Genomic DNA, 14,510 nt, shown 5'->3' with positions numbered 1-14,510 from the left:
CCTCAGGGACATCCCTCACCTTCTCCAGGCCTCAAGTTTCCCACCTGGAAGTCAACGTTCCGTGGCTCACTGGGTAAAGTGCTTGCCACGCAAGTCTGACAACCTCGGTTTGATCCCCGGAATCAGCATAAAGGTGGAAAAGAGAACGAACTCCATGAAGTCTTTTCACCCTCACAGGCATACACACACTAATAATAATAGTAATAAATGTTGTAACTAAAAAACTGTTACACCAGGAGGGCGGGGGTACACATCTTTAATCCCAGCACTCCCGAGGCAGAGGTGGGCCGATCTCTGTTGAGTTCAAGGACAGCCTGGTCTACAAGGTGAGTTTTAGGACAGCCAGGGCTACAAAGAGAAACCCTGTCTTGAAACAAAACAAAACACTGTGTTACAGTTCTGGAGGTCTACTGAGGACAGGAGGATTTGCCAGCAGGGCAAAGAGCTGATTGCTGCAGGATTAGGTTATTGGTGGAAATTTACTCACAAGAAATAGAAAACCCTCATTTTGAGTTGTATATTTGAGGTAGGGTCTTTTGTAGCTCTGGCTAGCCTGAAACTGCACATTGGCCTTGAACTTAGTCCTCCTTTCTCAGTCTCCAAGTAGTGGGGTTACAGGCATGCACTACCACACCGAGGTGGTAATTCTTAAATTTTTGATATCTAATTTCCAAACTTAATTAGCAGATTATATAGAATTTGAAGGAAATGGGCATTAGAGTCACAGCAGCAGACACTAAAATTTCCTAAAGCCAGCCAGGTGATGGTGGTGTACACCTTTAGTCCCAGCACTTGGGAGGTAGAGGCAGGCAGATCTCTGAGTTTGAGGCCAGCCTGGTCTACAGAGTGAGTTCCAGGACAGCCAGGGTTACTCAAAGAAACTCTATTTACATCCCATCGCCTCCCCGCACCCCCAGTTTCCTAAAGCCATCTTGCCAAGCTCTGTAAATGTGAGAACTGTTCCTCCTGTACTTGGCAGAGTACAAGAGGCTCAGCTTAGCGCAAAGAGAGGTAAAGCTAAGTTCATAAAAAGTCTTCCGGTTCAGAGAGCTGCAGTAAAGACTTTATCTCTGTGTAATCTGCTCAGGAAGATCCCTGGAGGCCACACTGCCAGGATGCAGAGGTGCCGTGAGCCTTGGGGACTAAGGAAGGGATGAAACTGCTGAGGGGCCCCAGCTGGGAGCCAGAGCTCAGAGCAGAAGTCAACATCCTCACCAGGCCTAACTGATGGTGTTGGTGGCTGGTGAGAGACCCTAGTCCCCTCCTGGCCTCCCAGGTGAAGGAAGAAGGGAGAAGAGGCAGCACTCCCCCCCATCCCCCCACCCCCAATACCGGAAAGCTGTCCCCAGGAGTCACCTTAGCAGGAAAGGACCCTCTCCTGCCAGGGATCTTTCTTCCTCTCTCAAACAGGAAATGGGCCCCTAGGAAAGACTGAGAGTGCTGCCCTTTGACCCCCAGGAGCTAGAAGCCAGGCCCTCACTGACAGCTGCCATTCCCAGACACAGAGCAGGGCCCTGGCTCCCCCAGACTCCCTGGCACCTCCAGAGAGATAGTGTGGGCCAGGGGCCTCCTCACAGTGTCTATCTCCCCACAAGGCTGCTTGGAGAGCGGCAGTGGACAAAGAGGCTCTGGCTGAGAAAGGGAAGGAAGGCTTGGGAAATAGAGGGGGGTGGGGTGGAGCATGGAGGCTGGGCCCGGCTCACAGCCCTTCATGGGTCACTGTTACTTTCAGCGAAAGTCATCCAGGGGTCATGGCCCACAGAAGCATTAGCTTCGGTTCTCATGGTGCCTTAAGGAAAATCTTTAATGCACTGCTAATATTAGTCATGGGAAGTTTGCCCGTCCAAATGTGGGTTTCCCTCTCCTGAGCTGTCAGCACCTTTGACCACACAGCCCCTGCTCCCATGTGGCCACAGCTGCTTCCAGAAGGCAAGAAGCACTCTGCACCCCAGTCCCCACCAGCCCCTGAAGCCTTATCTTGTGCCCACTTAGGGAGGCATCTGAGGGCAGGGTCCCTTTTGAACAGTGCAGGGGAGGGGGGGCAGAAGGCAGCCAGTGTAGGGTACAGTCATGCCACTTGTCACTTACAGGATTGGGTCCCTGGAAGAGTGACTGCCAGAAGTTTCACAGGCAGCTCTCACCAGTCTTTTCCACCAGCTGGTGAGACGGGTTCCACGATCACTGTCACATTTACGCCGCCATCCAGGGGCTCAGAGGGGGCAAATAACTATCCCACCACCACACAGTGGAGTAGTCATGGTCCCTCCCCTATGGAGGCAGTCTGAGTGCAGAGCCTGCCCATGCTGCCCACCCAGGATAAGGAGTGTATGGTCTTGCCCACTTCTTGCATATCTGGCCTTTCCAAGGCAGGCTGAAGCCCCACCACCACCTGGAATTCCCCTCCCCCCACAGCCCTTCACAGCCTCAGCTTACCCATTTCTCTCTTAGTGTGAATGGTTATTTGTCTACAGCCCCCCCTCCCCGCCCCCAGCTCAGTGTCAGGGATAATGAGAGGGAGGAATGACAGGAATAGAGAAAGGTAGGATAAACCAGGCGTGGGTGGTGCAGATCTTTAATCCAAGCATTTGTGAGGCAGAGGCAGGCTGATCTCTGAGAGTTCAAGGCCAGCCTGTTCTACATAGTGAATTCCAGGACAGCCAGAGCTACATAGTGAGACCCTATCTTTAAAAAAAAGTGAAGGGGGGATGGTATTATAGAAGAGTAGAGGAAGAATGGAGAACTGGGTGATAGAATGCTGAAGATAGATCCCAGCCCACCCCAGCTACTTGTCCTGGGAGGTGGGGCATCTTCTGTTGAGAACAGGCATTCCAGGGACTTGGTTCCAAAGCCACCCAGACCCTCAGTGCCTCTCATCCCAGGCATTGGAGCTCCCAGGCAGACTGGGCTTACATCCCAGGTTTGGCTCCTCCCTCTGCGTTGTGACTGAGGACTGGAGACCCCAGAGTCTGCCCTTGCTCTCCATCCAAGATCATTAACCCAAAGAGACTATCAGGCTGTCTCTCTAGGACACCCATACTCACTGGAACCCCCCGGATCTGCATGACCTATGGCCCTTCCCGCTTCCCCACTGGCTATGTGTCTTCTAACCCACGATAGTTTCTCTGTAAAAAGGGGAGCACACCCATGGGCTGGCCAAGCTCACCTTCTAAAGATCACTTGTCCATGTTTTCTGCTTTCCTCCACTACTCTGGACAGCTACCCAAGATTCTAGTGCCTAGCCCACCTAGGACGCTGACAGCCATTCTAACCACCCTTTCTGAGGCATTGGGAGGAGACTGGAGGCAGAGGTAGCACCCCGAAGCCAGCTGCCGCTCAGCCCACTGCCCCCACTGCTATCATCAGCAGAAGGCTGCTGGCTGACTCTATCTACTAATTACAGGGTTGTGAGATGCCAGCTGCCTCCCTGGCCCCAGGCAGGTGCCTCTCAAGCGAGCAGGGGCTCCCTGGAAAGGCCTTCCAGCCCTCCTCCAGTCCATAGCCGCTGCTGCAGCACTTGGTGATCTCTGCAGCGCTTAGTCCTCCAAAAGGAGGAGCCTGGAGAGGTGTAAACAGAAACCCCTGGTTCCCACGTACAGGTTTCTGTCATCTCCACCCAAGAACTAGCCATGGCTGTCCAGCATTGCACAAGCTTCCATCCACACACCCAGGGACCCACTCTTGCCTTGAGGACATCCTCCAAGCCTTCTTAGCACCCTGGCACTCAGCCACAGTCCAAACAGGCCTCCTGCCAGGAGGGGCCTCTTTCCTCCTCCCTTGCTGACTTCCCAAACACCACCATCTGGGCTTGCCATGTGGCCGGAGCACCCTTGAAGCAGGTCAATCTGGATTTTGGATTCCAGACCATACCAGGTGGGCTTCAGAACTACCTATCTATCCCTAGCTGGATTGAACTTCAACCTTCAAGGAAGGCCAACTGGTCAACCCCAGCAGGGGAGTAGGAGGCTTTAGAATCATGCTTCTTCCCACCTGTGCTGTTGAGTGTTAATCTTCACAACTGCCTGGGGGAGGGGGAGTAAGTAGGAAACCGGAGAGCACGGAGGGGAAGGGCCAGCCAGCGAGTGAGCAACCGGATCCAGGTGATTCTGAAGCTTGATTCTGTGAAGTTGCTGGTTAGCTTGCTTGGTGAAGGAAGGCAAGGATGGAGGGGTTAAGGGGTGGGGAGTGAGCTAAGGATGCCACCACAGCCATCACCAGGTTTTGGATTCTTTGCGGAGCCCTTTCTCTACCCAAGCCTCACTCCATCCTCTCACTTAGGTATATCAAGCTAGGAACTGCATCACACCTGGAAGCTGAGGTCTGGAGAGGTTATCCCTGACCCTGCAGCTGCATCCTTGAAATCACAGACCCTTCCAATAGCACCTGCTCCTACAGTCAAGTAACTGAAGAGGATGAGGCGCAATGGTAGGACACTTGCTTGGCTTGCACAAGGCCCTGGGTTCCATCCTCAGTGCTGCAAAGAAAGGAGGGACTATCTAAGTCAGAGTCACTATCACCATGATGAAACACCACAACCAAAGCAACTTGGGGAGGAAAGAGTATTCAGCTTACACTTTTGTATCACCGCTCATCACCAAAGAAAGTCAGGACAGGAATTCAAGCAGGGCAGGAACCTGGAGGCAGGAGCTGATTTGGAGGCTGTGGAGGAGTGCAGTTCACTACCATGCTTCCTGTGGCTTGCTCAGCCTGCTTTCTTACAGAGCCCAGGACCACCAGCCCAGGGATGAAACCACCCACCATGGGCCCAGTCCTCCTGCTTGATCACTAATTGAGAAAATGCCTTACAGCTGGATCTCATGAAGGCATTTCCTCAACTGAGGCTCCTTCCTCTCTGATGACTCTAGCATGTGTCAAGTTGACATAAAACCAGCCAGGACAGGGACAGAGGGTGAGCAAGGTGTGGGAGTTCGTGTCTGTAATGCTGTACTCCAGAGCTAAAGCTGAGAGGCCGTGCTGAAAATTCAAGACCAGCCTGAGCTAGACAATCAGACCCTGTATTTAAACAAACGAGTGTGCACACATGTACACACACACACACACACACACACACAGAGAGAGAGAGAGAGAGAGAGAGAGAGAGAGAGAGGAGAGGAGAGAGAGAGAGAGAGAGAGAGAGAGAGAAAGAGAGAGGTATAATAGCATTATTTATATTCCCAGCTCAGGGTGGCAGAAGGATCCAATAACTGTTAATTCAGGGAGAGACCCTGTCTCAAAAATAAGATAGAGAGTGACTGAGGATGACACCCGATGTTGACCTCTGGTTTTCATGTACATACACAGAGAGGCAGGAGGAGGAGAGAGGGGAATAAATAAAATAACTTGGAAGAGCAACTAGGCAGTTGAGGACTGCCTACCCTGCTAACTAAGCAAGGAGGACCATGTCTCTGAGCCTCGGTTTCCACATATGCACCTTGGGGATAGCCTATGGGAAACGAAGACACACGTGCCAAGCCTCCAGCAGTGCATCACTCCTCAACCTTTGTCCGGACTGAGTGGAAAGCCAGTTGTCCAGAAAGCCAACATGTATGTGTCCTTATTAGGTTTGGAGTCCTGTCCAGGGGCAAAGACAGACCACCCCACCTGGCCCCTCCCACTCCCTCCTACTCAGGGCAGTCTCAGACTCTCAACCTGATGGTTACTCAGGTGTCTGGTGGTTAGTTGCATGAGGGGATGGAGTGGAGTTACCGCAGAAAGCAAATCAGCTTTGGCTGTTCCTGGCCCCTTTGCCGGCTGGGGCACTGGGGCTTGGGGGTGTAACTCTCCCCTTGGGAACTTGGCTGGTGGGAACCCTTCATCACATGGAGCTTATCTGATTCCAAAGTCCCTGAGGGGTAAACTGAATACGCTGCCAAGAGAAAATGGGTAGAAGAAAGGAGGAGGAGATGTTGGGTGGGGCAGTCTGCCTCGGTCATCTGCCACACCCCTAACTGCCCAAGGGGGACAATCAAAGTTGTTCTCCCACCTTGCAGGTGAGAAACCCAGGTGAGGCCTTCAGCAGCCTCCTGAGGTGTCTTAGTGACTCTTTAGAGCAGATGTGTGCTCACCACTGTCCCGGAAGCTCATGGGGCATTTGAATGTACCACATACCCCTTCTTAGTTCTGCAGAGCTGCAACATCATGGTGTTCCTTTCTAAGTTTCCACTACCCACGACCCCTTTCTGTTGCCTGTGGCGCTCCAAACCCCTCCTGCCTTAGGGCCACCAGACCTGTCACTCTTTCTGCCTGGAACCTCTTTCCTCACATGCTTCTAGTCTCATTTCTAATGCCGCTTCCCAAAGACAAGGCAATAGTAACAAGGGTTCCCCTGCCAGCCACCCAGAGACTCCCTTTCCTGTCTTCCATGGCCCCTCCTCCTCTGTTCCTTGATAATTATGTTTCCAGCTTGTTTTCCACATTATTTTCTGCAGCTGTTAATATGGCTACCTGGCTTGTGCTGACCTTCTGGTCCCTCAGTCACCTGGGATTCTTCCTCTTGGCTCACCAGGTTATTCCACAGCTGAATTCACTGCACAGCATGGTGGGCGAGCTAGCGAGCGAGCGAGCAAGCAAGTGGGCTATTGAACAAGTGAGCAAGCACTTGTATTCTGCTGGGGGAGGGGGTGGTGGGGCACTATGGGGAGTGCCCACTCTGTCGAGGCAGCAGGAGTCAAAGTCAGAAGCAAGCAGGCTAATGGCCTGAGCAAAGTTTTTTTAGAGGAAACTCAAAGATGCAGAGCTATTAAAAATTGATACTTCAATGAGATAATCTCTCTTCTAGGCTTTTAATTGATTGTCTAAAAAGCCTTCCTCTGCCGTTGTACCTCTTTATTCGCAAGGACCATTAATTCTTTTATGGATGAGCACACCCTGGTAAGAGTGGAAGGGCTGCCACACTATGATTGCGAAATGGCAGCCAAGGCGCCAGGGATGCACAGCTGGGGGCCACGTTGCCAGCTTTGGCTATGGATGATGCTAGCTTGCTGGAGCTGACTCCCTCAAAGAAGGTGACAAGTGTCCGTGAGTCCAGGACACTGCTTTCCTACACTCTCTCAGACTTAGCCAAGCTTCATGAAGGCAAGAGGATCAAAGGCCCCGTGGAATGGATTGAACCTGGGTCCTCCCCAGCCACACTGATGGCCAGGGCCACACCCACTCCAGGCACCTGCTCCCTTCCCCTGCCATCCCTGCCTGGTGGGCTGAGGTGAAAGAGAAGAGCGAGTGAGCAGGAGACAGAGCATCCACTTCTGCCCCTTTCCCACCTCTGCTTCTCACGGATCCAGTGGGTAACACTGCTCTAGTACTGAAGGTGGGTTGGCTCTGAGGATTGAGAGCCTGGTAAACAGCGATGTGCGAAAACAGTTTTGGGTTGATCCCAGCATCCTTTTGCTGACTCTGCAAAGGGTCTCTAATCAATCAATCAATCAGTCAACCAATCTCTCTCTCTCTCTCTCTCTCTCTCTCTCTCTCTCTCTCTCTCTCTCACACTCACACACACACACACACACACACACACACACACAGAGTACTTCACAGCCTTGTTCGGCACACACTTGTCTTCCAGGTCTCTAGCCCCACTCTACTCCTGCTCCATCTACTGCTCCCTACCATCACCACCATGCATTCACTCCATCACCCTGACCCACAGCCTGGCAGCAGTGGTCCAGGCCTGAGCTGGGCCAGGCTGAACCCTGGCTCATTCTTCACCGAGTGACCCATGACCTATAGCTATGTTTCAGAAAATGGCCATAGGCTAGGTCCCAAAGGTCGTTCCTCCCCACCAACCCTCTGCTTCTTGACCATAGACTGACCCTACTGAAGGCTGGTGTATCCCCCACCTTCTTTCTCCTCATTTGTCTCCAGGTCCCACCATGTCCTGCGAGGTCCCATCAGGATCATATGCATACTTTACCGCAGCCTTCTAAGTCTCCATCTAAGTTGCTAACTAGCTCCCAAATCCCTGTGTTCATTTGTTGGGGCTGGAGAGATGGCTCAGAGGTTAAGAGCACTGTCTACTCTTCCAGAGATCCAGAGATCCTGAGTTCAATTCCCAGCAACCACATGGTGGCTCACAACCATTTATAATGTGATCTGATGCCCTCTCCTGGCCTGCAGATGTAAATGCAGACAGAGTACTGTATATATAATAATAGATAAAGGAATCCTGTGTTTACAAGTGAGCCACCATGCTCACCAGTTTAAAAAAAAAAAAAGATTCATTTGTGAACTGAACACACATCATTTTACCTTCATTCATCCAACCATTGGCCAAGGGACGTGTGAACCAACAGAGCAGTGGGAATACAAATACATTTAAATGACCTGGGACATCACAGTGGCCTTTCATCATCTTGTTGTGTTTGGGCTTTTTATCATTCAGGAATGCACAATTAAGGTCCAAGGGCTTTGACTTTAGGCCTTGGGAAGGTTTCCTTCATTGGTGATGCCCATCTTTAGATGGCAACAAGGCAGTCTGGCAAAATGCACCAAAAACAAAGCCTGTTTGCTTTTGGGCATGTCACCCCCAGGGCATGTGTGAGCACATGCAAGTGTGGGTGCAAATATTCAGCTACACAAGCACTCACTGTAGTGTTGTTTACAAAAGCAAAAAGACCACAAAGCGATGGTGGCAAAATGGGCGTTGGTGTCCTCTGGGGCCCTCAGACACTCACAAAGCATCCTTTTGAAGGAGGAGGAGGAGGAAGGCCAGAGAGACAAGGCAGTCTTGAAAAAGCATACAGCTGAGAGGTGGGGAGGGAGGGAGGGAGGAAAGGAAGGAGAAGGAGGAATCAACACTCAGTGGAGTCTTGAGGTCATTGCTTTTCTGACCTTTTCTAATCTCCTGGTTTCCAGGAGCCAATCTCCATGGTCAGGGACGCCGATCTTCCTGAAGCGTCTGAGATCACCCTGCTGTGGCTGCCCAACACCTTTTCCACAGGCTTGCCTTCACTTCCTGTCTTACTCTCCAGTTGCACAAAGGCCCCTCTATGTATTCTCTACAAGCGGCCACAAGAACATCTTTCAAGATGCTAGTGGAATCTTTTCTCTACAGGGGCACCTTGAATAGCAATCTTACTCTTCAGATGGAGACTGATCCCTAAATGGTCCTTTGAGCTCCTGGTAGCCAGGCTCACCAAGCTCTATGCTTCGCTCTGGCTCCCTCCCATGCTCCAGGGCAGGCCATGCTGGACAGGCCATGCTTGCATCTGACACGGGGCCTTTGCCTGTGCCATTCCTTCAAGACTGAACACTCTTTTCACATGCTTCCCTAACTGCTTTCCTTTCCCATTAGCAGACTCTTCCACTCTGAGTCTGGCCTCCCTATCTCTCTACCAACACCACGGTTCTTTTTTGTTCTTCTCTGCCCTTCTTCAAGCCGCACCTGCAACTAGTTGATGCTTAGATCAAGGCTTGCTTCTTGTCCTAGGCTATGGACTCTGAAAGAAGAAAGAGCATGCGCTATACTTGTGGGCCGCAGTGGCCCTGGTGCCCAGCACCTAGCCTACAACAGGTGCTCAGGTGTTCACTGACTGACTCAGTGAGCTCAGGAGGATAAAGAGCCTCTCTTTGGTGCTGATGGGCATGCTGGCCCCAGGGATCAGCTTGTCTGACCTGCTGTTCTGTTCTTACATGTGCTCAAGACAGTGACCTTGGGTCATGAGAGCTCGGGGCTGGAGGAGGGATGGGCTGTTGTTTTGAGCCTCCTTCCTGAGGACTGCTCCCCTGGCCTATCAGAAATAGGAAGTGGCCCCTTGCTGGCATCCCTGGAGGAAGGAAGCAGAAGCAGCTAGGGGCCCACGTCTTTCCTCTCCACTCCCCCTGGTCCGTCTCCTTTGATGTAAAGTTTCCTGGGGAGACTGGCCTGAATCAGGCTGTCAGCTGGTGCTGGGGAGCACAAAGGGCTTGCTTCATCTTAAGGGATGTGCAGTGCACAGTGTTCCTGTGCAGAGGAACCTAGGATCTCAAAGACACTGGCCACTCACCACGCTCACCAGCTTCACTTAAAGGAAGTCACCAAGCTGGTGGCCATGACAGGTGGCTGGAAGCTGGAGATTTCCCCATGGATCCCAGTTTCATTTCTTGGGTGTACCTCCGATAAGCCTGCTCTTTGGCCAAGAGTGGAGCTGGGCTGTTTAGAGGGAGTCAGTAAGAGCCTTGCAGGAGGCCCCATGTGTGGGAGTGACATGGGCAAGGACCCCTGTACTTCTAGATTGTGTTAAGGCCCCAAGAAACAGTCTCCATGGGTCACCAGTTAGCATTATGAGCAACTTCATTATTATCTTAAGTGTGTGTGTGTGTGTGTGTGTGTGTGTGTGTGTTATGATGTGTATGTGTGTTATGTCATGGTGTGGTGTGGTGTGTGTGTGTATGTGTGTGTGTGGTGTTTTGTGCGATCTCATGTATGGGGGTGTAAATGTGTGCAAGCACATGTGTAGGCCAGAGGTCAAGCTCAGGTACCTTTCTTCAAGAGACAGGGTGCCTCATTTGCCAAGAGCTTAGTAAGCCATCTAGGCTGACTGGCCAGCAAGGCCCCCAGGAAGCTAGCTGCCTGTCTTTGCCTCTCCAGCACCAGGATCACAAGCATGTGCTACCATGTGCTTGACCTTTTTTTTAAAAACATGGTTCTGTTCTAGGAATCACACACAGTCCTCATGCTTGGACAGCAAGCACCTTACTGATTGAGCCATCTCCCTTTGGGTAGATTCTTCTACTCTTGGGCCTCGGTTTCTCTGTGTGAAGTGGGACCAGTCCTGCCTCTTCTGGATGGAGGATGCCAGGGCCATGTTTCCATGGTGAACTCACACTGCTTTGGGAACCACAGCATCCATCTCAGGCTGCTGCTGAATGGTCTAGCCAGCACCGGGCCAGAGGACAGGAGACATTTGCTGTTCTCTTGTTTTGCCCCTTGCAGTACTGAAGTCTGAGATTGGGAACTTGTGTCTTGCAAGTGCTCCCATTGTGCTATAAGCCCCAGTCCTTTAAAAACAGAGAGTTACTATAAGCTATGGTCTGATCAGGCATGGTGGTACACACCTTTAATCTCAGCCTTCAGGAGACAAGAGGCAGGCAGATCTCTGTGAGTTCAAGACTAGCCTATATAGTGAGTTGTAAGAAAGAAAGAAGGAAAGAAAGAAAGAAAGAAAGAAAGAAAGAAAGAAAGAAAAGAAAGAAAGAAAGAGAAAGAAAAGAAGGGGATCTGGGCTAAGTTGAACAAACTTGCCTTTGACCCTTTATGGAGCTTATACTGGCCTCACATTCACAATTCTCCTGCCTCAGCCTTCCTGTGGGCAGGGGTTATAGGCCTTCACCACCACAACTGTTCCCCCTTCCCCTGTTTTATTTTCTCCCCCATCTCAGGACAGTTTTGAAGGAAAAAGCCTTGGGAAGGTGGGCCATATATTTCACACTTCTCTAGCTCTTGCTATAGTCTTTTTTAATGATTGAGTGTTTTGCGTGTGTGTGTGTGTGTGTGTGTGTGTGTGTGTGTGTGTGTGTATGTGCGTATGTATGTATGTATACTCCAAAGGCATGTCTGGGGCTGACAGTGGGCAGAGAAGGGCCAGATCCTCTGAAGCTGGAGTTGCAGATGGTTGTGAGGGCCATTTGGATGCTCTGCAACTCCAGTTCCCAGAGGTCTCTGCTCACTTCCGGCCTTGTCCAGCACTGCGCACTCCCGATTCACTTACATATATGCAGGCAAAGCATCCAGACACATAAATTTAAAATAAATAAAATCCTTAACAAAACAAAAAACTAGAATGAACTGAGTGTGGGGCTGGCTCATGGATGGCTCAGTGGGTAAAGGGGTTTGTCACCAAGCCTGATGACCCCAGAACCCACATGGAGGAAAGAAAGAACTGAATCCTACAAATTGCTTTTTGACCTCCACACATATGCTGTAACACATGGATACACACACACACAGTGAGAGAGAGAGAGAGAGAGAGAGAGAGAGAGAGAGAGAGAGAGAGACAGAGACAGAGACAGAGACAGAGAGACAGAGAGACAGAGACAGAGACAGACAGAGAGAGACAGAGAGAGAAACAATAAAATTTAAAATGCTTACAAAGAAGAGCCAGACAGTGGTGACACATGCCTCTAATCCTAGCTAATTAACTGATCTCTGAGTTTGAGGCCAGCCTGATCTACAAAGTGAATGCTAGGACAGGCAGAGCTACATAGAAAACCCCATCTCTTGTTTGTTTGTCTGTTTGGTTAGTTGGTTTGTTTTGTTTTTCGAGACAAGGTAGCCTTGGCTGTCCGAACTCACTTTGTAGACCAGGCTGGCCTCAAACTCACAGAGATCCACCTGTCTCTTCCTCCCTTAGTGCTAGGATTACAGGCGTGCACCATCTTGCCTAGAGAGAAATCCTGTCTCAAAAAACCAAAAAGTAAAAGAAGGAGGAGGAAGAGGAGGAAATAATAAACTGGGTGTGGTGCCTCATGTCTATATTCCAAGTACTTAGGGTGAGGATTATTGTAAGTTCAAGAGCTGCTTGGACATGTTCAAGAGTGGGTTCCAGGCCACCCAGGGCTACACACTGAGAGCTCCTGTCTCAAAAAACAAACAACAAAGATGAATATTTTTTTAAGTGGAAAAGGAGGAAGAAAAGAAAAAGGGAAAGGAGAGAGAAGAGGGCGAGAAAAGGACAGAGAGAAACAGATTGGTTTTTGATAGCAATAGAAAGAGCCGGTGGTGGTGGCACATGCCTTTAGTCCCAGCACTTGGGTGGCAAAGGCAGGCGGATCACTGTGAGTTCAAGGCCAGCCTGGTCTACAAAGTGAGTCCAGGATAGTCAAGGCTACACAGAGAGACCCTGTCTCAAAAAAGAGAGAGAGAGAGAGAGAGAGAGAGAGAGAGAGAGAGAGAGAGAGAGAGAGAGAAGAAGAAGAAGAAGAAGAAAGAAAAAGACAAAAAGAAAAAAGAAAGAAAGAAAGAAAGAGACTGGGGATATGGCTCCATGGTAGAATGCGTGCCTGAGTTCTGAAAGAAGAGAAGAGAAGAGAGGATGGGGAGAGGAGGAGGGGGTGGGGAGCAGAGGAAGCAACACAAGTAAGGAAGAATCTCAGCAAAGAATGGGGGCTGCTTGAATCTGGCAAAGCCACTCATGGCCTTCTTGGGGAGCTGCTGAGAGGTACAAATGTGGAGTCGAGTCAGGGAACTTAAAGGTCAGCTTTGAGAAAGGCTTCCAGTTCCTCAGGGAGAAGAAAAACTCTTAGAAAAGTCCAAAGAGAATTGCAAATAATAAATATGTCTGCCCTTGGCTGGGCTGGGCAGTGGTGGCACACACCTTTAATCCCAGCGCTTGGGACGCAGAGACAGGTGGATCTCTGAGTCTGCATAGTGAGTTTCAGGATAGCCAAGGTTACACAGAGAAACCCTGTCTCCAAAACCAGAAAAGAATAAAACAAAACAACAACAACAACAAAAGACTGCCCTCAGCACATGCAGGCACCACACACTCCTTCAACAGCCCTTGTTGGCAATAAAGCTGCCAGCATGCCCCTCTGAGCTCCCAATGGGGTTCATTTCAAGACGGCACTGGGTTGGCGCTGGTTGCCTCCTCCTGTCCTCAGGGACACTGCCAAGTGCTCAGGGCTGGTGCCTCTCGCTACCCTCACCCAGCACAATGCCTGGCTTAGGTCCATGGACTGCCCCACCTCACACTGGGCTGATCAGAATCTGGTATGGAATCAAGCCCTCACTGGGTACCATCCCCACCCCAGACCCAGACAGTCCATGGCAGGAAGCAGGAGGAGTAAGTGCATGTAGTGGGGGAAGGAGCACATTTCAGAGGTATGAGGTGGTACATATCTGTAATCCCAGCTCTCAGCAAAAGTAAGTGCTTGACACAAGTTCAAAGCCAACCTGGTCTAAATAGGAAGCTCCAGACCCATTAGAGCTACAAAATGAGACCCTGTTTCAAAAACAAAACAAAACATAACAAAACAAAAAACAAAAAAACTAAACTAAAAACTAAGGGGTGGGGAGATGGGTCAAAGCTTAAGAGCTTTTCTTTCCAGAGGACTGGGATTCAGCACCCAGCACCCACATGGAGCCTCACAACACCTATTAATTCAGCTCCTGGGGATCCAGCACCTACACTCACACACACACACACACACACACACACACACACACACACACACACACGACTAAAAAGGAAAGTAAATCTGTTAAAAATATGAAATAACAGGAGCTAGAGAGATGTCTCAGAGGCTAAGATGCTTGCTGCTCTTGAAGTTCAGTTCCCAACACCCATATCGGACAGTACACAGCACCTGTAACTCTACCTCCAAGAGATCTGATACCATCTTTTATGGGCCCCTGTGTACACAAGGCATTCATTCACATATAAATAAAAATAATAAAATAAATATTTTGGGAGTTCCTTCCAGGTACCAGGTCCCACTCAAGGCCTTTGTATATATTTTCTTTGAATTCTAAGGGGGAAAAATACTACATTCTCATAATTATTGTTGTTGTCATTGTCGTCGTCATCATCATCACCACT

The sequence above is a fragment of the Acomys russatus genome, chromosome 26 (assembly GCF_903995435.1).
Source record: "Acomys russatus chromosome 26, mAcoRus1.1, whole genome shotgun sequence".
NCBI lineage: Eukaryota > Metazoa > Chordata > Mammalia > Rodentia > Muridae > Acomys > Acomys russatus.
Note: the sequence above shows the minus strand (reverse complement) of the source record.